The sequence below is a fragment of the Amphiura filiformis genome, chromosome 17 (assembly GCF_039555335.1).
Source record: "Amphiura filiformis chromosome 17, Afil_fr2py, whole genome shotgun sequence".
Classification (NCBI taxonomy): Eukaryota; Metazoa; Echinodermata; class Ophiuroidea; order Amphilepidida; family Amphiuridae; genus Amphiura; species Amphiura filiformis.
Window position 1 is genome coordinate 51,251,836 of NC_092644.1, and position 27,294 is coordinate 51,279,129.

At 34.1% G+C, this 27,294-nt stretch overlaps 1 long non-coding RNA gene across 1 annotated transcript in view; it reads left to right on the forward strand.

Moving 5' to 3' along the window:
- The first annotated feature begins 296 nt into the window (after positions 1-296).
- Positions 297-27,294, forward strand: part of LOC140137937 (uncharacterized) — a 41,559-nt gene continuing 14,561 nt past the window's right edge. The window contains exon 1 of the long non-coding RNA XR_011856928.1: positions 297-818. This is a non-coding gene — a long non-coding RNA (uncharacterized lncRNA). The remainder of the gene's footprint in view (positions 819-27,294) is intronic.

Consider the following 27,294-nt stretch of genomic DNA (forward strand, 5'->3'; position numbering starts at 1 on the left):
TCTCAATTCGACAGGTAGCTATTAAGACAAAGGGTTCAAAACATATTTGTAGTGGCTCGGAACTGTTTGTATGCAATTTGTACCTATCTGCACTTATAGGTAATGAATTAGATTAATTTCCGTAGAAAAAAGAAAATAACTTAATTCTGCAATTCAGCACTTATAAATTAATGAAAAGACAATCGAGCAATTCGTACACAAGAAGTTATCAAAGAATATTACATCCCTAGGGTCTGGCTGGATCTAGTTGGTAACAGACAAAAAAACAGAGCACTCATACGTAGTTAGCTGTGAGTGCATTTTGAACGCACGTATAGGAGTGATTTGGTATCTTATAAGGCGTTAATCCGTCAGCTGACTACTTCATATGCCACGCGCACATTTGGACAACTTGTTATTTATTAATATGGTTGCCTGGTTATAAAGGAAAAACGCGGGAAAGGAAAACTATCGTCATTAGCTGAAATGAAGTAGTAGTGTAGTAGAATCTTTAATTTCACCATATCCATCTTCATTTTTTTCTTCATAGATATGTGTCGTCACTTGTCTCTCTATCTGGCAAGCTAAACACACCTACGCCTAGCCGGTATTGATGCAATAGCTGCGTGTCTTTAAACGGGATCGATTATTGTTTTTTGGACAAACTGAATGAGTATAATGTTATCCCATCGTGAATCGACTAGAAGTAGGAACGCAACTTGCTTCTTGGAGTGAAGTGTTTGAACAATTTTAATGGTGACATATATATCTCTATTACCAAGCCGTGAATAAAGTGATCAATTTTGAATTATTCGTCGCATCTTTGAATTCTTGTAAAGGTATGTATTGTTCATATTATTCTTTTCATATTTATAGTTTTACACCACTGACGCATTTTGATGGTGATTTATTTTGGAGAATTATTGCCTGAAACGGTAAAATACTTTTACTTTTTTACTGATTGCCTTTTAGCTTATCTGTTAAAGTTCAGGCTAAAGGGAACGTATTAGGAGGATAATATACTAGGGATATGAAGAGATAAGCTCAGATATGTCAGAATTGGTTTTACTTGCTTCAAGTGGAAGGAAGCATCATGTTTCGTGCTTGACATCAAGTAGGTAATTGTTGATCCTTAGTTCAGACATGAGAGCTTTGCTCTACAGGTTTAGAGGCATAAAGATGTGGAGAATAATAGGAGTATGTACAAATATCATCTCATAAGCTACCAATAAGCTACCTGGCTTTGTGTTTTATGATACAGGGATCACATATAACGCAGAGGCGTTCCGTGAATATGAAACGTATCACATTTAGTGATTTAAATATTGTTGCATTGCCGTAAGTGATAGTAAGCCCGACTAAGGAGAAGGATACGTTATGTACCTTGGGTATAGGAACGTGACCATTCTTATAGTACTGGTAATACATGGCTCATTTTTGTAATGTTTTCACGTCTCCTTGAAAGTTGTTGACATTGTTTGGAAATACTTTGTAACTTGGACATATTTTGGTTCCTTGTTTGTGTGTTTTTGTTTTTTGTTTGCGTATTTAGTTTTATATTGATTTATTTTCTATAGAAAACGTGATATGTTAGATGTATAGTTTGTTAATCTGACAATGCAGATGACTTGTTTACATAGAATGTATTAATGACTTATTTTAAATTAAATAACGCAGAGCTGAAGACAATTAATTTCATTAAATTTGAAATAAAATCTGATATATATATTTTTTCTGAGCAGTTTGCTTCATAGAGGTTCATTCTTTCAAACACATCCCTACACCCCCCCCCCACCACACCCCTCTTCAAACTCGACATCACCACACAAACACATACACCCCATTACCCTCAAACCGGACTTTGTTCTGGAATTGTTTCTGACTTTTCCGAGTCGCTTAGCTGTCGATGTTCTGAGATTTACTCTTACTCTTGTACACATTGTTATTCTTTTTCTTGACAGTTAACGTATTAACTTTTTTATCACGGATAGCGAACGTACTTTTATTACGGATAGCGGACATACCTTAAAACATTTGGTACCAGAATATTTGAAACACTCGCAGCCCATGCCAATATTGCCCCCTGTTAGATTAGGGATTGTCCCCGCTTTAATTTATGTCCTTACAGGCTTACACCATACATGTGAGGTTTCATGCGTATGCTATCCTCACACCACCCAGTCCCCACACACCAGGGGCGTGGTCAAGGTCATTCAAGACTAAAAATGGGACAAAAATTGACAAATGGGGACGAAATTTTGGTGTTGCAACCTCACACTAAATAGTGGCTACGCTACTGCTACAAACCCCACTGTCCACGCACACACCCCTACATAATTCTTGCGTAACCATGATATGGAAAGCATTTATACGTTGTTTTCAAAATTGCTTTGTCATTTTAGAATCCTATTAGTTTTCAATGTATATATCGCTTCATTGACGACTTCAAGTTAAGCAGTGCAAAAATAAATATTAGCTCATTTGAAGCGCAGGTCGTAAGTTTCAAATTGCAGTGTAATTTGCGGATAATGAACTATAAGGAAAGGCACACGTTCTGGCTTCTTCTACAATGTACGTAGAATAGTTGCAACATGAAAAGTACAATTATCGTGATCAAATGTATTCAAAGATTTAATATGTGATGTGTAAACATGATGTGGAATTGGATACTATTTTTCGATTCTCAACGGATTGTCTTTTTGAACCATTAGTCATAAAATCACATTTATTCAAGTCACTACAGATGATAATTATCATTTAATATTGATCATATGTAAGGATAGAATTTTGGACTCATTCTGGTATACATTTGATAAGCAAAGAAATGTTTAAATAATCTTACATGTAGATTGTGGACCACTTTACGCATAAGTATTTTTAAAATCATTCCTGTATTAGAAACTTAATTTGTTGAATGAAACACGTAGAACAAGCAGAAATCAGTATGAAAAGAACAGAAAATAGAAAATAATGTAATACAGTGTGTACTGTGTATGATTTCAAGTGAAGCTTGTGTCAGAAAGCTTGTGTTATCAGAAGAGTGTTTAAGTTTTGTCAGGGATAAAATATGACTGTTTATATATTATATGGTTGGAGGAATTCAACAATATTATGATATTACATATGCTTTTTCCAATGCTTCATTTCCCCTCAATCACCACACACAAAAAGCTGAAATAAACATTAAAGCCATAATGTACGATGTTTAGTATATTAGTCAATTATTTTTCAAGCCTGATATTTGGTCATATTTGTAATGTTTGCACATGTACCAACTTACACCTAATTGTATTCAGCCAAATTCGTTTTGTTTCCATTTTTGTGACAACAGAGCAATTAGTTTGAATTAAAGTCATATAAAATCCCCATAGAACACCACAGTTGAGTTCCTATATAGTAAGTGAGTGTTCTTTCAAACATCATTAGTTTGGCTTAAAATGACCAGACAACTTTCCTGACAGTATTATAATATTTAGCAAAGAATAACCAAATTAAAATTTGACCGAAATCGTATATTATTAAGGCTTTCAATAAATAACTCAATACGTAACATTTCATAACATATAAATTATCAAGTACACCCCACCACCACTATGTTGATAAAGGAACGTTTGACCAAGAAGATCGACAACATAATGCAACCGTGTGTTTGTACTTTGTACTAGGGATTTCAATAAATTCCCATGTTATGATTTTAATAATTATTGAACTGCATAATATCAAAATAAATTGCATAATACAAGATATACAAAAGAACGAACAGATGTGTGAAGAAATAATCAACATTACATATGTAGTAGAAAACTATAATGAATGGTGGCGAGAATTATATTTTTTATTATAGATACAAGTTGAATAATAAAGCAAGAACGCAAGACAACATAATACACGAAGCCTGGCAAGAGGAAAACTAGACAAAAGAGGAAATTTAATATTAAGTTGACAATGACAACTCTGTAGTACAAATCGCGTATACAAAATTATTGAAAAAAGAAAACAAATTTTATATGAAACACTCTTTCATGAACTTCTTACTGAATTCACAACAATAAGCTAATAAGAAAAAAGATGAATTAAAGAAGATGAACAGCTTCTTGTTAATAGTCTACGATTGAGAACAGAGCCAAATATGCATTGACCCATTAATTATCCCTAAAAGATGCCTGGGAGATAACAGGTTGTTTCTAACCCAAATGTGTGAAATTAAATAATGCAGAGAAGATAATTCATTAATATGATAATTAACATGAAGAATGAAATGGCAATGATCAGGGTGATACGGTTAAGTCCAGCAAATCAATTCTAAACTGTTCCTGATAAACGCGTAGCTTTCATCAGCATATCAAGGGATATTTTTATGGGGTCTCTAGATTCTTATCCTTTACCATTCTAATTCAGTCCTATTGATCTAATTAATACTCTAGGATTAATGCGCCCACTTTAGAGGTTGATGACTGCCCAGTTGTTTTGAGGGTATTGTGAAAAATCTAAACATTTTGCTTCTGGAACCAATGAATATACGAGCGCATGTCCTGGGGCACAGCCCCGAAGGATATCCCGACAATAACTGATGCAAAGTCATTAACCTCATTCATAACCATCACATGTCATCTGTATATTATTATCATTTTTATTTTAACTTTATTTTTCATTTTCCTTATGGGTTATTGGCTAAAAGGAGCACAAACATACATGTACATCACTTCAACAAAGGTACATCGTGTATCGAAAAGATCAGTAGCCATCAATTTTGATGTTTATTGAAAAACCTGCTTCTTTCAAGTGCAAAATTGGATACTCTTGAAATATCGTGAATGTATAGTTTATGACTTGCTATACAATTAATCTATTTGGACCATATGTTGAATTTTGATGCGCCTGTTATCAAAGGCAACAGATGGCAACCAATCATTTTGATATAGCTTGTATCATCGAAGACCGCTAAAAATGCGTGATGCAAAAAAATTATATATTGGACGAATTCCTGCATTGCTATATGGCTTGAGGTTTCTCACTGCAGCCACAATCACCCATAGATTGACACTTTTATCAGACAGCCTTTGCAGTAGGAAATTGTTGAAAAGGACATTGATAACGAAGTATAGAAGCACGATAATTTAACACGCTTTAATTCTTTTCTCTTTCTCTCATCAAAAGAAATGGATCAAATCAACGGAGGTCAATACTGGGTTGTTCTAAAAGTAGTATACCACAATTAACCTGATTTTATAGTTCATACTCTAGCGAACAGCGATTCAATGGGATAGGTCGTTACTTCTAACGCCGGTATATTTATGAACAAGTTCATTAGTCCAAATCAATCGCAATTATTTCGCGATGGTGCTCTACATTACGTATTATTAAACAGTACTCTATTCGACTATCTGGGCTGTTTTTATTCCACTCGGACAGATAAAGGTACCCTCGCGAAATTAAAGCACGGACGGATGTTAGATTACAATCTTGGCTTTTATTGCGGTTAAATCATTTCATAACACGTTGTAATCCTTTAAACAACATTGGGTGATTAAAGATGACCTATAGAGATCACCATACTGAATTTAGAAAAATGGTATGTAAATATGGGTGACATCCTATTATACTTGAGGAAGAAATAATCTTACGCTTTCAAAACGTTTCTTCTCTGTATATCTGTGTATAAAATACTTCACATATCAAAGTCTTTCAAATTCATTGTTTTATATAACCTACGTTTATATTTTTATGCAAAATATAAAGCTGAAATTTGATGTCAAAATCATTTAAGGTTAATTAATGATTATGTAGGTAATGTTTACAAAAATAACATAACTTACTAGCGCCCAGTCATTTGAGTGGAATAAAACATTTATGCAGTTGCCCATAACAGAGACACTTCAGAAATAACAGATATGGAAACGAATAGGTAATCCGGGCGTTCCTTTAAGGTAAATGAGACGATCCTGTATAAGGGACGCACCATTAGATTCTCAGGGGGGGCATGGGAGTTTGGGTCAGGCAGAATTTGTTTTTTTCGCCGCCAAAGGCGGCGGAATTTTTTTTTTTCGCCTCCAAGAGCACAAAATTTTTTTTTTTCGCCGCCTTCGGCGGCGAAGTTATTTTTTTTCAATTTAAATGTATATTTTTATACAAAGTTGGGTGGGGAAATTTTTTTTTTTACTCATCAGTGAGGCAAATTTTTTTTTTTTTCCTCACTAGTGGGCAAAGTTTTTTTTTTTTTTCTCACTAGTGGGCAAAGTTTTTTTTTTCAAAAAACTCCCATGCCCCCCCCCTGGAAATCTAATGGTGCGCCCCTAAACAGTGATCGGAGTGCCCGTCTCTCTTTAATTGGCGATTGGGCCAAACTCCTCCATGTAATGAGTGAATGTTCTCAGTCATCCAGTAGTTTCATACAGAGTTTTGAATAGAATCTAATATTGAACTTACTTTTTGCAACTATTGCTACTATCACGTGACCAGTCCAACGAGTCAGTTGCCTGATGAAGTCTGGTGGTTCCAGACACAACGTAGCAATAGTTGCAAAAAGTAAGTTCCCATATTAGATTTAATTCCAAAACTCCTCCAAGTAATGTTGCTATAGGTGGGATCGCTACACATCCTCCACAGCGAGTCTGTTACCTTCCCAGCATTTAAGAATGCCGGTACCCGTTTATACACCTGGGTGGAGAGGAGTAATCGAGATAAAGTGCTTACTCAAGGCACAACAAGATGGCGTCGCCGGGGCGTGGACCCGCAACCTTCCGATCATGAGTCGGAGCCCGTTCCGCTCAGCGTTCCTTTATTAAGGTTTATTTCAAGGTCATGGAGGTGCAAACCATGACGATTCGATGTGTCAGAAACATATTAAAACTACGTCCGTTCTGCATCATACAAGGAATAATTCAGAAGAAATGCCCAGTCCACACTTTAATACCCAAAATTACTTTCTGTTCATTTGTACGCGTCACTGCCCTCATTTGATTGTATCTTATTGTTTTATCGATTTCTACGGTACTGGTCGCAGTGCTTTCAACAACTGAACTAGTTCACAGCATATTAGGTACAGTAGTATATTGTCTTAGCACTTATATTTGTTCTTATTGTCTGAAAACAAAGCACGAGAGAACGATATTTAACTCTTAATTCACCATAATGAATGGTAACTGCAACGGTTCAGTTGTAAATGACCTTTGAATTAGCCACACATTGGCATAAGCTGAAAAGAGCAATATTATCTTCCTTTGTTTATATAACCATTTCATTGTTCCTTTAATTGTTTGATAATATAATTGTTCATGATAATATATCACAATCCTTCAAATCTCTCAAAATGTAGACTGTAAAAAAGGAACCGACTGTAATCGGAATCAACAATCATCGTAGATAAACATATGAGTCGTATGCAAAACTATTTTTCGTTTTAGAGTTTTAGAGAGCTTGTGATTTCCAATTGTACGTATCATACATCACATGAGAGTGATTCACATGAGAGGGATTTTGAATAGATGCACGGGCGTTTGGAAACCGCAAGCTCTCTGCTACCATACTTATTTACAAGGTTCTACTATTTCAATCAACTGGTGCTGGAACGTTTGTTAGCTCAGAACTAAATTAACGAAGCAGTTGTAACAGAAGATCCTTCTCAGAATTAATTGCAAATTATTCAGATGCAAAAGTAATTGTCAATTTTAGTGCAACTTTATATTTGAATACAAGATAATTCATGCTCCCTGCTATAATGCATTTTTATGGCAGCCTCACAAGGGTAATTTGCCAAAAGAATACAACAGTAGATGTACACCACTTAGAGAAAGATATCTTCAAAGATCGCTCAAATGTGTGATATTGGACGAAATTTTTCCATATTTGCTTTGAAGTGTGTCACTGCAGCAAAGAAAAAAAGAACGAAAAAACACACCACAAATTAACACGTCAGAGCCTTTGCAATCGGAAATTGATGAAAAGGAGATTGATAATGAAGCATGAATACACGATGATTTAACACGTTTTAGTTCTATCCCGCAGAAAACAAAATGGAACAAATCAACAGAAATCAATACTAGGTTGTTCTTAAAGTAGTACACCACAATTAACTTGATTCTGTAGGTCATACTCTAGATAGGTCGTTACTTAGGTATCTACGAACCAGTACTTTAGTCCAAACCAGTCGCATATATTTCGCGATGGAGCTGAACATTGAGTGTTAACAGTATTCTATTCGACGATCTGGCTTTTTATTTCACTCGGACAGATAAAGGAACCATCGCGAAATTAACAAATGGATGCTGGATTACAATAATAGCTTGTATTTCTGTTAAATCATTTCATAACTTTAAACAACATTGGGCGATTAAATCATGTCCTATAGAGATCTCCAAACTGAACTTAGAAAATGACATGTAATATTGACGAAGTCCTCTTATGCTCGAGCGAAAATGAAATCTTACTCTTTCAGATCTTTTAATTTATTGTCAGTGGTCATTTTAAATTTCTATTTTTGAGTGAACATATCTCTATAAAGGTGAAATTTGATGTCAAAAGCATCGAAGGGTAAATAATGTAGGCAATTTTTACAAAAATAACATTACTTACTAGCGCCCCAGTCATTTGAGTGGAATAAAACCTTTATGCAGTTGCTCATAACAGAGACTCTTCAGAACTATCAGGGATAACTAATAAGGAAAGGTACGTGCATAAAGCGTTGCTTTGTTTTAAGGTTTATTTCAAGGTCAAAGGAGCATATCATAAAGATTTGATGTTTCAGAAATATATTAACTCAAAGTTATATGTTACTCCACCTGATCATACAAGTTGTGTTTTAAACCTATGTATGAAGTAATACTTTTCTACATGAAGAATAAGTTGCCTATGTCCGTTCTCCATGTTATATACAAACTGAACATCCATTCATAAGAGATGCACATTCTAAATCAGCAAACTTTAATACCTAAATTTACTTTCTGGCCATTTTTACGCGCCATTGCTTACGTTTGATTGTACCATATTGTTTTATCGATTTCTACGATACAGGTCGTAGCTTCCAATAACGAAAGAAGTTCACAACATATTGGGTACATTAGTATGTATATTGTTTTAACACTTGTCTTTGGTTTTATAGTGTAAAAACAAAGCCAAAAAGGACGATGTTTACTTCTTAATACGCCATAATACCACCAATAAATCCCCCACACTTTAATACCCATTACTTTCTGGTAATTTGTGCTCGCCCACAGTTGTACATGTACCTAATTGTTTTATCGATTTCTACGATACCGGTCGTATCGCTTCTAACAACTGAACTAGTTCACAGCATATTAGGTACAGTAGTATATTGTCTTAACACTTATATTTTTTTTAATTGTCTGAACACAAAGCGCAAAAGAACAATGTTAAACTCTTAATTCGCGATAATGAATTGTAACTGCGACTGGCTGATTCAGATTCAGTTATAAAAGATATGGATTAGCGACAAATTGGGTAATATTAATTAATTAATATCAATTGAGTAATATTACATTACATGGTTTATAATCACTTCATTGTGTTTTGATAATAATTCATCATGATCATATATCAAACTCTTTTTATAATCACTCAGAACAACATAATCAACAATCGTCCCAAATAAACGTGCGAAAATTGTTTCTGAAGTACTATTATCACCATGATCATATTCACAAAGTTCTCATATTTCAAACTTTTCCTGGAGTATTCGTAGCTCAGATCTAAATTAACACAGCTGTTCTACAGAAGCTCTTCCTCATAATCAATTATTGCTAATTGATAGTGAAACCATAGATTATAGAATCTGTGGTGAAACCTTAACCTGCTAATTGGTCTCTTATACTTGTCTTAACACAAAATGGCTTGAAAATAACTTTCTCAAAATATCAGTAATCAATGTCTTAGATTGTATACCCAGATCTCAAGTCCAGGGTATGGAAGCTAACCCTTGAAATCTATTCAAATCATGCAGTCACGATTTTAATTACCCTCATTTATCTATCTTAGAAAACACGATCAACACATTTCATTCGGCGCTGAACTATTAATTTGCAAAGTGATCCATCAGGGTGGCTAACACAATACACCTTTGACTTGATACTAATTTGTGTTAAGGTGCAATCAATGGTGTAAAACACATATTGAAATGTTGCACGTTTCGTCTAATTTAAAAGTGCCCCATAATTCCTCCCAGTTTTACCCTTCTCGGGGCTGATAATTGTTGCACAGGGTTTTACCTTTATCCGTTCTGTATCTTACAAAAAAATCGGAAGCGATGCCATTCCAAATTCTACCACTTAACCATTGTCCACAGTAGTATATTGTCTTTTTCAGTCTGAACCGTTGCAGTTATCATTCATTATGGCGAATTAAGAGTCAGTTTTAAACATGTTAAAAGAGCTTTAGATTAGCCGCAACTTGGCACGAGCTCAATAGATCAATATTATCTTCCTTGGTTTATAACTGGACTGCTCAGTGCCAGAAGTGGGTAAGTGTAATAGCTGCCATATGTAGATGAATACAATATACCATAATATAGTGTTTAAATTGCCAAATGTTCACAGAGCAGCTATTGCACTTACCCACTTCACTTGACAATACCAACAGCTATCATACATATTAAGCTACTGGTATTTTTAACGTAGATCTTTGTTTTCTTTATCGACTTATTCATCTTTTGCTGCTTTTTGCTGCTCTAATTTTTTTAATCTATAAACTGTATATTTGTGTGAAAATTGAGGGCGCTATTTACATATATTTTAAATTTAATTTAGCCATATAATATAAGTGATTCCTAGCATTTCATGATAAAAAGTTATTTTGAAAATTTCCTTGCTCTTTGTTACTTTTTTTGTGATGTTTTAATGTCATTATACCAGTGTCCACCCCTAGATAAATAACGCAATCGGTGTTAACTTTTACTAAATAATGACGTAGTTTTACATGTCACCAAACAACCGTGTACCGAGCATTCGAACTATTCACTGTTCCTTCAAGTGTTATGATAATATTGATCATGATTATATCAAACTTTTTCAGTCACTAAGTACATAGACTGTAAACTAAAAAAAACCCATTCTGTACTCAAAATCAACAATCGTCTCATCAATGCTATTCCAGTTGAAACCCACACTACCCCTGTTGAAGATTTTGGAAATATCTTACACAGAGGGAGTATGGTTTTCAAATGTGATTGGTCAGGGTTAATCATTTTGAAACCCATACTTCCTCTGTATTATGGCTTTACCTATATCTTCCACAACTGGAGTGAGTATTTCAAATGGAAGTTGCCCAATGTTCTAATTTATTTAAAACTCATACTCCCTCTGTGGAAGACTTTAGACAAATCTTCCACAGGGGTAGTGTGGATTATAAATGGAATAGCCCATCGTCTGTAGCTCAGAACTAAATTAACACAGCTGAGGTACTCAAAAGTAATTGCAAATTATATTGAAACAATAATCTGCGATGTTGCACACTTCTTAATACCAAGTTTAGCCTATTGGAAGGCTTGTTTAGGCTAAATACTAAACTTGTTTTAACATAAAATTGCTTACAAACAACATCAGAGATAGGGTACCCAGGTCTCAATTAAGTCCAGGGTATTAAACCTAACCGACCCTTGAAATCTATTTTACTGAACATGTAGTCACGATTTTAATTACCCTCATTTATCTGTGTAAGAAAACACGATCAACACATTTCAATCGTCACTGAACCATTAATATGCAAAGTGATCCATCAGGTTAGCTCACAATATACCCTTTTACTTGATAGTAAATTGCGTTTAAGGTCCATTCAATGGTGTAAAAGATCACATATTTAATCCACGTGTTACCTTTTTGTAATTAATCCATCGGCATTAATAAAGTGGTTGACAAGATCATTGGTGTTATGTTAACGTGTGAATCACTCTCTTACACCATAACACATGTTACTGACCACTTAGGTATCTGCCCGTTCATGACGTATCACCCATTGAAGGGGGTATTACAACCCCTAATCTTTTTACTACAAGGTCATATACTGTTATGTTTGGTACCAATGTAAAGCTATGGATTTCTTCTATCCAAGTACAATCATACTCCACATAATGTCGTTATGACGTCATAATGTGAGCACACCATCGCAAAATTGAGAAATTCTGATTATGTATAAATTATACAAAATTGATTTATTCTCCTAAATTACTATTTCAACCTAACTGCCATATGACTATTTCAACCTAACTGCCATAAATCTCTCAAGAGCAAACTGAAAATCATGGATTTTACTGTAAACCCCTATGGCCAGCTGATGGTGGGTTTCACCAACCCCCATTTTTTATGGTCGGTCCTATACCCCCGGGTAAAGTGCTGGGGTAAAAATCACTAAATTGAGCGCAAAGGATGGATCTACGATTAGCTGAAGTCGTTTTAGCGTAAAGACGCGCGTTTTTTTATGGCGATTGAAAAACCTAGGGTGCTTGCCACAACCCACTCTTCGAAAGACGAGTGTTTTATTTGACGGATTAAACTGATATCATGCATGGACAACTTGTAGCTTATTTAGTTTAACACAATGGATGATGCCACATCACCTTGTTGTACGAAACGAAAGTGAAGTTATTTTAAGTAAAACAATGGGTATACATGGACAAAAATTGGCACACCAATACTTTTGCTTGATAGTGCACATATCAAAAAAGGAGAAAAAAGGAAGTTGGGGAAAATAAATGGTAAACAAAAATGGCCACGTAAGCAGGGATCTAATTTCAAAATTTGGAGAATCTGGGTAAAAACCATACCAATGTATTCATCTCATTATTAGAATTCAGAATAAGTATTGTTCTCCGAAGTACAGTTCTTGAGGTATAAGCATAAAGGTCAAAATGCAAATTTTTGATCTCCAAACCAGAAAAAAAAAAGCCTCCAATTTTGATGAAATTGGTGTCAAAACAATTAACCAAAGAATAGTTTGCCATATCGCAGGTGTTTCGTAACCTAGGTAACATGCCAAAAAATCAAAGCCCATTAAATCATGTTAACCCTGACCTATTTGTGCTGTTACCCATGTAACAAAATACCCGAGATAATTATGGTAAACTATTCTTTGTTTAAAATGATGCTCTAAGAGGAAAAATGTGAGACCACTTTCCGGGCCGATTCTCTTCAAGATGCACTTAATACTTTTCTACTAATTTGCATTTTGGGAGTTTTTTTGTTTTTTTTATGCCAAAAGTTTTGTTACGGTTAAGCATCGCCTATAGGTGGATGTAGATTCTCAGAATTAGAAATACATTAAAATAAGACTTTCGAAAGTTGGTGACTAAGGGTTACCTAGTTCTCGAGGTTAATAGTATCCTATAAGTGATGGTATGCTATAGTCCATACGGACATCGAGTATATTAAAGTAGTATTGTTCATTTTCTAGCGGCACAAATACTGTATAGTGTGGAGTGTAATGAGCTCCTCACAATGTAGGGAAATCAGGTTAATAAAGATGGGAGTGAAGACCCTATTCGTCACTAAGTGCGTAATAGCATCCAGATCATTAGACAAAAGCGATCACTATTGCTGCAATTGGACTGCAAAATAGGGCTTCACATAAACATGATCTATAAATAGAATATGCAACATGTGAATCAATGTTGTTCCTCTTAGCTACTGCTTCATGACAAAGGTGTAGTAAATAAAATTAGCCTTACGCACTATGAGCCTTCACGCATTTAACGATCCTTCACGCATTTAACGATCGTAGTGTGAACTCAAATTGCGGAATTTTCGTACCAATGCATATGTAAACATATTGAGGTACAGATCTGTGTCCTGGCAGATGATCATTGTTGAGATCCTAGTGTAAACTGCTCTTAATCTTAGTTAATTAATGCTATGCAAGATGTAGGAAACAGATATTGCCAAGTGAAACATGCATTTGCATTAAAAAAGGATAACGTATATCGACAGCCTACTACGCTAATTGCCTAAGTCAATTTTTTGTAATTTTGAGAACAAAGTACAAAATGTGGTTCAAGCATGCATCACCCTACTTATTTTAGATTATTCCATTTAAGGGGTACTACACCCCTGTGGTAATTTGTGACTATTTTTGCATTTTCTCAAAAATAATAATACACTGGTAACAAAAGTTATGTATATTATTGGGGCAAGGAATCCAATTACTACACTGAAATTTCAGTGACTCAAGACAAGCGGTTCAGTATATATGGTAGGAAACGAGGTACATTCTAGCGGTACCTTATTTCTTATCATAAATAACAAACCGCTTGTCTTGGGTCACTGAAATTCCAGTGTAGTAATTAGATTCCTTGCCCCTATAATACACATAACTTTTTTTACCACTGTGTTATTAGTTTTGAGAAAAATGCAAAAATAGACACAAATTTATCGAGGGTGTAGTACCCCCTTAATTTGTATCATTGTCAATTGTTCTTGTGCAAAGATTGGTGAAAATTATGTTTAAATACATGCTTGAACCATATTTTGTACTTTGTTCTCAAAATTATAAAAAAATTACTTTGACATTTAGCGTAGTAGGCTGTCGATTTATATAAAAAGTTAAAAGTACGAAAATGAAAGAGGTAGCCTAATCAAAAACACCTAAATTAGCCGCTCAGCCAAGGTTTTATCATAATAACATCGTGAAAACACTGTTTAAACGTTTGTTAGAATTGACCAACAAAGGCATTATTACAAACGTTGAATTACTATGCAATATAGGCCTTCATTTTTCCGCGGAAATACAAATGACTGAGCTAATTATCGTGTTTGACCTGAATAAGTAATGTTACACACTTTTTCCCGTATCAAACAATTAGCAATTCTTTTCTCAAAATCAATAGAGTGAGTAATATAGGGAGACATAAGTCGGTTCAATTCTTCAGATCATTGTTCTCCAGTGTTTTAGACATGAATAATGCAATATACATTAGTGGTACTGATAACTGAAATCAACATCAACATCATTGGGCTCTTTGTGACTCCTCTTCTACACTTCCATGTATCTCATTTTGGATTTTGATCTTACCATGCTTACCCTAGTTTAGTATTTAGACTCGGTAAGGCCCGGTTCATTCTTTTTATTGGACGTCGAATATTCTATGCAACATTTCCATTCTATTTCCAGTCATTTGTAGCTTCTAACGAATGTTTGATGACGTAACATCTATCCACAAGAAATATAGTTTTTCGTCGACAAATATTCGTTAGAAGATAAAAATGCATTGAATCATATTGAATAACGAACACTTGTTGCATCGAACTTTCGACCTCTAATACACGGAGTATGATTCTCAGGTAATTATTACTATCAAGGTTATGGAGACAGAAGCGGTTATTAGCTGATTACTGGATGTGTCAATGAAGTGAAAGCATTACAGTGGCACGTAATCCATAGTCAAATCACATAAGTGGAAATGTAACTGCTCACAAAACGTATGTTACACTTTAAAGAGACACCATAATTTAACCAAAAATGTATTGATTAATTTAATAAATTCACTTGATTAAGTAATTTGTGCTGCGCATTGTGTTATTGCGGGTATGATCTCTTTGAGCAAAGATAGTCATTTGAAAAGGAGCTTAAAAATATTACAACTCTACTGAAATCCTTGAAATACAAGAAAATCTTTGGCGGCTTTACAATAACTGTTCCAAGGTATCTTGGTGCACATTATGATGATCAAGGCAAGGGTAGATCGGAGGAAAGTTGTTAATGCCGGTTAAAAAATATTGCACGAAAGAACATTTTTTTTTTTTTTAGAGCCATAATGTACTATCTTTTAAAATGAGTTTGTCAGTTTTGTCCCAACTTGATCTTTTGGCATATTTGTGTAATGTTTACACATATCCCAACTTACACCTAGTTGGATTCAGCCAAATTCAATGTGTTTTAGCACAACAGAGCAAGTTTGATAATTAAATCCCCCATAGAGCACCACAGATAAGTGGCTAGATAGTATAGGTGAGTTTTCTTTTCTTTTACCTCATTAGCTTGGTTTATGACCAGACCAGAAAACTTTCCTGACAGTTGTCACTGATACCATTTTATAATATTTGGCAAAGAAAAACCAAATTAAAATTTGACTGAAATCGTATGTTAAGGCTTAAGGAGAAGTCACATATATATAGTTAAACAAGTTAACAGGTTTGCAACAAGTAATGCTATTCAGCCATCACAGGTCAACTAAAGAACACACAAGTCCATTACTTATCTGTTATCGGAGTATTACTAATGAGAATGTGTAGTGCATATTCAAATATTCAAGAAAACATCTCAATAATATTGTTGAATGACTAAGTAAACTTGTTTGGTTGGCGGATTGATTACCAACAAGGATAGAATTTCATAGTGAAACAAAGTATAAAAATATGTGTTTCTTCGTTTTTGCGTGTGTATCTTGGGTTTTAATATTAATCAAACTACTACGAAGAAAGGTAATTAGTAACTATATGCTACGTAAACAGCCATATGTTTCATTGTGTAAACTTTAAATGGCCATGTGTAAACTTGACACTTTTTGAAGTTATTTTTACAGTAGCTAAACTTAATTTCATTGATAGCATTTTATTCGACAGCGGTATATTTGCTTTTGGTGGCTTAATCTTGGCTTTATATCCTGACAACATAACTTTGTAAAATTGTAATATAGTTTTGTTCAAATCAAACAAATATAGCAATATCCCCGGGGCACCCTTTACTTGACAAGTTTGTCCATCACTCGGGTTCATTGAATCCTTTCCCAACAACAGCGAAGACTATTAAACTGAAATTACGTTCATGGAATATTTCAGTTGCGCATCAACAGGAACATTCAAGTGAGCGTTGCATTTATGCTTTTCTTGCTAAAAGGCTGCGATATAAATATTAAGTGTGTTTCTGTTTTTGTAGCTAACCTTGTTACATTGTTCAATTTCATTTCATGGAAATCTTCAAATGTTGATCTCAAAGTCATATTGATAATAGACGATAGAATAATTAACACGTTTTCCTCAAAATACTAAGAATGGATAATCGAAAGCAAATACGCCATACCACTACATAGTAGACTATTGCAAAATAATTTATAAACAAAAACAATCTAATAGACAAAGGTTTTTGAACTGAATTCTCACTAATTAAATTATATATATTATATCATAGTTTACGTGCTATTAAATACACTATACTTACATGACAGTATATTAAAGTAATCATAGATTTTATGTACTTTTTCTCCTAATTAGTCTGTGTCAAGTTAAAATTAAATTTTTGAAGGCAATGCAGACGGCAGAGCAAACCACGTGTATTTTGGCGGGGTTTCAGCATCCTGACTTAGAAGCTGTATTTCCATGTAACCTTTTCAGTAAATTGATCTCGAGTATAAATTAATAGTTCATCGTTACTCTTTATGTAAGATGATATTCATCAGAAACAAAATTAAGCTAATCAAACTGTTAGCTTTCACAACAAAATATTGGCTCCAAATCATATTCAAACAATTCTCAAACCAATATTCATTAGCGGTACTAACATTTCACCTATAACATTCCAGCTTTTATAATTCTTGCAATGCTGCCAGCGACTAACGATTTCGGTGTATTCTTTTCCGGTAGGTTATGTTAACTATGCGATATTATATTTACATATTCTTTAAAGATATCATATTTACAAAGTTGGAAAGCCTAATGATGCTATGATATAAATGGTGCTTGTTATAGCTATATTTATTATAGGCAAAACACACTTCGTTACTATGCTATGCGTAGAGTAGTTAAAAGTTAGCAATTTAAAAAAAATCTTCACCTTTTGACAGATCTTTACTCGGGGCAATTGTATATGTTAAATACCACTATGGGCCACAATGGTCTCATCTCAATGGCATAGTTCAATAACCTCAATTAAACAATCATAGAGCAAAATTTGACCTCAAATTGCGGAGTATGAGTTTGTGTACCTAATTTTTCAAAGGTCATTCAATGAATGTACAAATGTATTGGGGTTAAAGACTGTGCGCTAATAGATGAGAATGTTGTGGATCCTAGTGTATCCTCTAAAATGCTTGTTTAAATTTAAACGAATGCACTAAATCGTCATGTTAGATGACTACAAGCAAACATATCAATATATCTGAATAGTATCAATGATTATATTATTTAAAAGCGAATGTACATCTACCAAAACTAAAAATGGACTATTCGGTAAGACATTACGCTTCAATTAGCCTTTTAGAAGCATGGCGTACACAATAGGAGGGCAGTATTCAATATGAGTAAAACCCGCCTAATTCAAAAGACTTTACCCACTTCGTGCAGCGCCATCATATTGTGTCCGCCATTATCCTCTAAAAAGCTAATTGCAAGGCATACATGTTCACTACACAATGGTATTGTTTTGAAATAAGGAAGAATAGTATGACCATGCTGGCCGATTCCTGAGCCTGATTAACCAAATTTGGTATGATGCTTATCACAGTCAATTGCAAAATAGTAAAAAAAAAAGTGGCATGCTTTTAAAACACTCTTAAAAAGGTTCTAACTAGACCCTAAAATGCTTCTTGAGCTGTACGGTATTTAGAAATTTAAACGCATCTTAAAGAATCGAATAGAGTTCTAGAAAGGCTAAACATCATAAAGTGGTATTTTTAGACCTGAAAATGCTTCTGAACCCGTTTCTTTTGAGGGTTCTACAGTACAGATGAGAACATACGCTTCAGTGGAAAACAAAACTTTTTACCATCCATAATTATTATATTAACTACTAATAGACAGTTGCCTTTTATTGATACCAGTTAAAGCTTTTAATCATAAATTTTATAAGATAAAACATTAAAAGGCACTTCACGAACTATGTATTTTTAATAGTTTTCAACAAGGGTCTTCAGCGGTGTGTCAATTTGGCGCAGTTTATATAGCGTTTACGGAAGTGGAATTCTGATTGGCTAATTGAATCGCGTCATCATCACACATGTACCTCATTCGCTGGTCAAGCTGCGTAGCATCTTGTGACTTTGTTCTTTTTACGTGATAATCAGAAAAAGCAGACGAACACCGCTGAAGGATTTGCCGAATACTGTAGTAAACATCAATCGCCGTACAGAATTGTGTCTGTGGATGATAATACTGTAAAGAATTAATAGTTAATCTATAGAAACTCTTTTAATTACCAATATACTTCCTACACAATCGCCCCGATAGCTGTATTGGCGACTGCACTTTATAGGTGTTCTGTTATAACTGCTTATAGCAAGTCATATTTTCTTTCTTATTCCTTTGCGATATTCAAAGGATAGAAAAGCGAGGTCGTCGGCTTTTCTGCTTATTATTTATTCATAAATGCATAAAAGCATATAGCTGTTGGATAATATTTTACTAATTTGAAATTGAAGCATAATTGTTTTCAGTACAAAATTATGTAAGACACAATTAGATATTAGATATTTGATACTTTTTGTAGTTATCTGGCAGCAGACAAGATAAGAAAAAGAGAAAGTTATTTTAAAATACCCTGAACAGTGTAAAGATAGCGCAACAATAACATACAAGATTGGCTACTTATGTGGACATATTTATCTTTTTATAAAATATAAATTTGTTCAAACATATAATTGTAATGTTGGTAATGAATTACATTACAGGCTGTATCAAAATGATTGGTACCCATCAGTTTTCATGTTTATTGACAAGCCGACTGCTTCGAAATGCAGCATTGGATCACAGTAAAATGGCCTCAATTTGTAGTTTATAATCGTTCACATTATTTGTCTACAAATTAGGTGCATCCTATGTTGTATTGTGATGTGGCAGTCCTGTCCATAATGACTAAAAACTTACGGTACCAATCATTTTGATACACCCTGTAGTTATGTCTTCCATGACATATTCTTAATATACACGTAAACCTACATATTGCATGGCGTAATGGCATATTCCATCCATGATGTAAATAATACTAATTAAAAATTGGGCCATATTTGCAAAACAACTTAAGTTTACAAGACATACGGCAATTAAATATATAAAATAATTAAATGTTTTCACAATGTTATTACATACTGCATTTGGTCTTGTTCCCGACATCAAGTTGGTATACCTGGCTCGAATCTTTCTAATAAAAATCTTATACTGGACGCCTATTCTTATTCTACTTCTACTGTTTCATTATTTATATCAAAATGATTGACTTGCGACAATATAATTATTTGGAGAAAAGAAACAGAACATAAAGCTCAGGTATCTAATATATATAACGTATTTTGCATAAAGATATATATTTCAGTTTAAACATCTGTTAGGTCTGAGGTTAATCGATGCATCATAAAAACGAAATGATTATGATCGTTTTCTAGATATGTATCTTCCTCAAACTTATTAATTGCATCAACCAATTTTGCTAAGCTCAAAATATTTGCCTCGGGTCACAGGTGAACTGTGCTTCAAACTATATAGTACTGATTCTAAAATGTGATACCAATCATTCCTCTACATTGAAATAAATAAGATCAGGTTTATTTTGATTAAAAATACACCAAATCTACACCTTACAAAATTGGTGGTAAGAGGAATTTTGTTTTTAAAATATTGCCGAAAAGTGGGGTGGTATGTATTTTAGTTCTTGAACAGTTTTTCAATTAATCACAACCAGTAATAAATATTTACTGATTTTAAGTATGACTATTAATCTCGACATCTTTTTGGAGCCTACTATAGTTGCAATGCGCAGAACTCGGTTGCTATAATGCTTACCGAGTTTAAAAGCACACGCATGCGCCTCTTATCAAAATCTCGTTACTGCCATGCCACTGACCTCTTCGAGAATGCTAGCACTACAAAATACAACAGGTACTGAACACAACCGACTCATTTGTATTATTGCCAAAGACCATGCACCATTACTTTGAGATCTTAATTTGAGTATTTAATTATAAATGATTACGTTTTTGCTATTCTCACTAGAGTTGACTAGGAATTCAATAGTAAATTAATGTGTTATTTATCAGTTATCTGACGTGGAATAATCATGCATGATGCAGTCATGTCTACAGTAGAATTCATCTCGACCTTTGCAGGACTTAACCCCATTAAAAGCTATTAAACCAAGATAACACTCATTGAAACAGCTCAACTGATTAAATCGGATCTTCTCTGGTTGTGCACAAGTGACTGTTTTCATGTGCGATATCGCAATAAAGCTGGTATTCATAGCTTCAGTTGAGTAACCGATTACAAAGGAAACGAAAGGAAACAATGTTATGTGTGGCTTTGTTCACGAAATCAGACAATGTCGTGCTTTTTGTAAACCAGCATTCTTGAAAATGAGCAACATAATGATTTTTGACTTAACACGGTTTAGAAATAATTTCTTCATATTTTTGGTGTTATCTGTCGTTTACATGTCCTTCCTAAAACACAAAAGTACGACCCTCTCCAAACACCTAAATTAGCTAAAAATTTAGGACATGTTACAAAACTTTATTTTCTAGAACCTATTTAGAATAATTTAAATGTAGCTTTTACCGGTTTTTTGTGGCATCCTTCAGAAGTGAGCGGTCCGATACCAATATTTTCGGTCAAATCTCCATTCAAATAACACGGGGAGTTGGCTAGCTATGCCTTGCCCTCACTCATATTTTACAAAAGTACGACCATTTCTGAACATCTAACCTAGCTGTAATTTTAGGTCATGTTAGAGAAATATATTTGCTAGAAGTTTTGGAGAATAAATAAAATATTGGCTGGTTATTTTTCACACAGTGATGTTAACTAGGCAAGTGTCCATTCTCCCAACATACATCATTTGTAGGGGTCACGCGTCAATGGTGAGAGCACTGTGTATTGTGTATAGGAAAACGGACAGTAACTGCAGTATGGGTTTTCCCGCCTTCTTGAGAACATCTCGGTATTCATGATCACACGTGCTTGTGGCGATATTCATATCAAGAATACATGTAATAGCAATGAAGCAAACAAATAGCATAAAAACTATTTTTTATAAAAAACAATGTGCTGCGTAACCGTAAGATTAATTTGGCAGTTATTGTGACCAGGCTGATTAAAAGGAGCATTTCATGAACAAAATTAATTTCTGCCAAACGTGAGGACCAATGACATCTGACAATTTCAACACATCAAACGTTTATATTTGATTGCTTTTCTGACTATGTGAGACTTTGACATCAACAAAATCGGTAAAGCTCTGTGGAAAACTGCCACCTTTTTGATACACTAGAGTCTCAATAATTCTTTTCATCTTTCTTTGTACACTCAAAGAAAGTTTGAATGAGTTAGGTATCAAACTCATGTTCCACACAATCATGTAAGTGAATCATTATTGATACTGTTTCGAGACGAGGCAATACTCGCCATTTCTTGTGTCGATTATAGGATATGTACCACATACCACACACTAATTTTTAATAAAATACGCTATTGTTATTATAGTCTGTCTCTGGCCACAACACCATTTTCAGGCAGTTTGTAAAGCCCCTCGAGTGTAAATATGGACGTGAATGTCTAGGTACTAAGTAAAGATTTGTCTGTGCAATTCGTTATACAGGTCTGTTTTGCTCGTGTTTGGTCGACAATGTTCCTATCAGAAAATACAGCGACCATTTGTGTAAGATTATAACTGTATTGCTTTTTAAATGTTAGACATCATTTAAAATAAGTGAAGTTTTGTTCGTTTCAAGATGAACGCAACGGGTTCACAATTTGGCATACAAATAGAGGCACAATGTTTTCGTTCTCCAATTCTAGTCTCACAATTATTGTGTAATTTTTATGCAAATTGAGAATTTGTGTTTCATAATTATAGAATCGACTCTATAAGAATTAGCACAAATAAATGTGCTCTTCTCAAGCATAATAACATATTTGTAAATGTCTTTTAATATAGCTTGAACGCCTGTTGTCACATATGAATTCCAATTTACCACTAAGCAATCATCATTTAACATGATGAAACCGACTACGAAAACGTATGAAATTGCACCCAAATAGTCAGCTTCTTATATATGTATCTGTTGGTACGTCCATTGTGGTGTATGTTTGTACTGTCCCACCACGTAATGAAAAAACAACACTTTAGACATATATTGAAATGAACATTTATTTCAATATCTATATCCATTCAAATATCAGATACCACTATAGAAATCAAAACTTGCTGCATATAAGAAATATAATACATGTGTCAATTTATGTGCAATACTAGGTATCACATTACATCGAATTGAAGCATAAAGCACATTACCAAAGAAAAACATAAGAATTGTTATAATTTGTATAAAACTCGTAAAATGGGTGGGCAAATATTTTTCTTGGCTATGATTTTAACTTTCAAATGATAGACATAATAGTATTTTATGCAAGTATATAGTATTCGTACGAGCTACTTTAATTACACTATTAAAAAAAGGACATTAGAAAAATTAGGTTTAGGCGGAAAACTATGTTTTAATATCTTACTAGCTATAAGCACTATTAGAATAATGTAAAAGAGAGTTGCTTTTTGTTACTGCCAGTCAATGATTTTAATTAATACTGTATTCGTTTAAATTAAAACTTTTTACAAAACAAACCACGTAACTAGCGCAAACATCACTCGCCGTAAAGCATTCTGTCTGTGGATGATATACAACAAAGAATTTATAGTTAATCCATAGAAACTCCTTTAATAGCCCGATGACTGTATTGGTGACTGTACTTTCTTATAACTACAGCCCAAAAAGCCTAAAAGAAGGAAACCATGAAATTATATTTTCTCCCATTCCTTTGCGAATTCAAAAAGCAAAAATACTTTAAGCGAGGTCGTTGACTTTTCGGCTTATTTATTCATAAATTAATAAAAGCATATCGCTGTTGGATAGTATGTGCCCTTGCATTTTTTGCATTATTACATTAAATTATTACATTATTACATATAATTTGAACCCAAATTGTTTTCAGTGTATACAAGATATAATTAATCATTAATGCTTGATATTATTTATCTAGACATAGTTAGAAAAAGAAAAAAATATTTTTAAGATACCTTTCTTTAAAATGGCATGGCCAAGGTTACATTAATATACATTGTAAAAGAGTGGCTACTTTTGTGTACATACACGTATTTATCTTTTTAATAAAATAATAAAAAAGAAACTTTGATTTCCTTTACAAAAACATAATTGCAATAAGGTAATGATTTATGCCTAAGTTGAAAATATTCTTAAAATACACATAACCTTACCTTTGTACAGCATGTCTCAAAAAATTGTGCAAGTGAAAAGCGCCCTCTTTGGCAATTAGAAAATACCGTTGTGACATGATGCTTACATCAACGTCAAGGGTGCAGTCTTAGCTCTCAAATGCCATTTGTTCTTTTCAATGGTCTGTTATAGCTGACTTGGATTGAAAGACAGTAGCGATCGGACCAAGGGATTTGTCGTGATCCCGTACGTAGAGGGACTCGCAGACAAAGCCAATAGGATCTTCCGAAAACACGGAATTGCCACTGCTATGAAACCTAACACCACTTAGCACAACTGACTGCGTTTATGAAATACCATGCGCAAATTGTAATCACTCATATGTTGGTGAAACGGGAAGAAAATTTGAGACTCGTCTAAAAGAACACCAGAAAGAGACAGACAGGGTGTCAAAACCAAATCAAATTACACCCGGCAAACCCGAAAACAATCAGCGAGTGAACAATCCAAGTCAGCTATAACAGACCACGCAGTGTAACAAAATCATATCATCAATTGGGACAATGCCAAAATTCTTAGCAAGGAGTGTGATGCAAATGCCAGATATGTCAAAGAATCAATATGGATCAGGAGACGAGGACCCAATGTCATGAACAGAGACGAGGGGGCCCACTACCTTAGTCACGTGTATGATCCTCTCCTGGCTGTAAATACACCCTCTACAGTCGGGATACGTCCTACCGGAAGTAAGGATCATCCAACATCATTCTGATGATGCCTATCGACCATGATAGGCGAAATTAACCGTCAAGTGAGTAAAATATTTTGGTTTTGTGCAAAAGAAAATTATTTTACTGTATATCTACAAACCTGATGAATCTATTTAGCGAGTTTAGATATCTTTATAATATATTTTCCATAATTATATTTTCGTACATTTAAAACCTTTTACTCAGTTAAAACATCTGTTAGGTCTGAGGTGGATTGATGCATCATAAAAAACAAAATAATTATGATAGTTTTCTAGATCAAATTTATTAATTGCATCAACCAATTTTGCTAAGCTCAAAATATTTGCCTCGGGTTACAGGTGAACTGTGCTTCAAACTAGTACTGATTCTAGGAAATGTGATATCAATCATTCTTCTACAATATAAATAAGATCAGGTTAATTTTTCATAAATCTTTATCAAATCTACATCTTACAAAATTGGTGATGGACATAAAAACAGCATTTGAAATTTTGTATTCTGTATTTTGTATATTGAGTTCTCCAACATATAACAGGATATTCATACCATATTTACAAGCAATAAATATTTAGTGGTTTTAAATCTGATTATTAATCTGAACAGTCTTTTCATTTTTTTTTATCGGACATACCAATTATATTCAAGTTATTATAACCGTGTATGTATTCTTGTGATATTGTTTGTAGGTGGATGAGTTGATGAGTGGGTATGCCGGGTATGTTGGTACGTTCATCAAAATAAAGAATTTGGCATCAGAAGAAATGTCGTATGTTTCTCAAAATCACAGTGCAATTTCAGGCCTGAAATGTTCCGTTTCGGTCGTTAGGAAAATCGTTTTTGCTTTTGCGTTACTCCTGCCACGGATCCCCTCAAGGATGCTAGCACGTAAACATAATGGGAAAAGAACTCGGGAAAAGAATGGAATCATTATCATTATTGTCAAAGAATAGGCACTAATACTTTCATCGTATTTATGTCAAAGGTGGAATTATCGAGGTTTACCTGGGAACATCTCAGTGTTCAAGATCACACGTGCTTGTGGCGATATAAGTAAAAGTTATAAACCACAGTATCCGTGTCTTCAACGAGTTCCATAATTGTTTGGAGTTTTTGTAACTTAGTAGATCAATTGATACTGTTTCGTCAGCAATATAATGCTTACGTCCAAGGAAAGGATTTCAGACTAAGAGTATTTATATGGATTAAAAAGAAACCAATGAAAGTGTACCGAGTTTCAATATGGGATGCGGTAACCCACTTGTTACATAAGTCAGTAATACGAATGATAAGGATGTTATGTGTTCAGTTACCTCTCTTTGAAAACATTCATCGCAAATCATAAAGATGAGCATATTTGACATGACATGGTTTTATGAAACACTCCAGGTATGTATTCTTCGTGTTAGGCCGATAATGCGACCATTCCAATCAGAAAAGACAGTGACCATTGTGTAAGCTTATTACTTGCTTAGTGGCAGACATCATTTAAAATAAGTGAAGTTATGTTTTCCTAAACACGCTTATTTCTGCACAAATTATGAACGGAACGGGTTCACAATTTGACTTACAAATAGTGGTTCAAATATTTCGTACTCCAATTCTAGCCTCACAATCCTGAAAACTGAGGATCTGTGTTTCATAGTAAATCCACGCTATAAGAATTAACACGAACATATTACTCTTTTCAATCAGAATATAAACACAATTGTAAATGTCTTTTACTAGAGCTTGAATGCCTTTTTCCGGGGGGGGGGTGTCTTTTAAAAAAATCTATGGGGATCTGCCACGCACGGCACGCAGAATTTGCTGTCATAAATTCATCCCTGGAATATCGGCAGTTTTCATTTAAAACGATAATAAAGGAGTATTTCTTTGCTAAACGAATTAATCTGCAAGAAATTTTTTGTGCATAAACATTATTTAGCCAGAGGTTTCCAGTGATATAAAAATCTTTTTTGAGAAAAGTGTGGGGATGATGCTGTGGTTTACGAAATGCCCTTTAAAGTAAGTGAATTAGTCTTTGTAACTGGAAGTCTTTTTATTGCATTATTTTGGCAGTATAACCAATTTAACATAAATTTGATTCAAATTTGAAAAAATAAAAACACTAGCAGACCAGTAGAATTCCTTACATAAATAATGGCCTTTTAAAAATAATTCAATAATTCTTTCGTATGGCATATTAACCACATGGTGCATTAAGGTAAATTGATCACAGTGAACTACTTTAATGCCTTTCCTCTTATATTTAATGATAAGTGTATACCTGTCATATTTTATTCAATTGGTACTGGTTTATCTTTTTAGTTATTTTCTGGACTAGAGAATCAGCTGGAGAATAATAAAAAGGTTACACCCGGGAGTCCTAATTTGAGTTTCAAGGTGCTACCGGGTGAGGGCACTACCATGGACGTC